General features: G+C 64.4%; 1 protein-coding gene across 1 annotated transcript in view; it reads right to left on the bottom strand.

Annotated features, from left to right (window-relative positions):
- The window catches only part of LOC104836982 (histone-lysine N-methyltransferase EHMT2-like), a gene marked incomplete at its 5' end in the record, with an annotated part of 4,652 nt that overhangs the window by 1,528 nt on the left and 2,916 nt on the right, over nt 1-208 (bottom strand). The window lies entirely within an intron of this gene.

Raw genomic sequence — 208 nt, 5'->3', positions numbered from 1 at the left:
GGGGCACAGAGGGGTTTTGGGGAGGTGTTCAGGGGTTGGGGGGGTCTGGGGTTCAAGGGTTGTGGGGGTTTTTGGGGCGCACTTGATGCCGCTCTGCACCACCCGGTTCTTGCAGCTGCGCCAGCATGTGCAGGCCTGGTTGCACTCGAAGATCAGGGGGGGCTCGATCTTGTTGAACTCCTGCAGCAGTCGCCCGTCCTGGGGGGGG

This window comes from Haliaeetus leucocephalus, unplaced genomic scaffold (genome assembly GCF_000737465.1).
Source record: "Haliaeetus leucocephalus isolate CR32 unplaced genomic scaffold, Haliaeetus_leucocephalus-4.0 Scaffold498, whole genome shotgun sequence".
Classification (NCBI taxonomy): domain Eukaryota; kingdom Metazoa; phylum Chordata; class Aves; order Accipitriformes; family Accipitridae; genus Haliaeetus; species Haliaeetus leucocephalus.
Note: the sequence above shows the minus strand (reverse complement) of the source record. Positions and strands in the feature narration are given on the sequence as shown.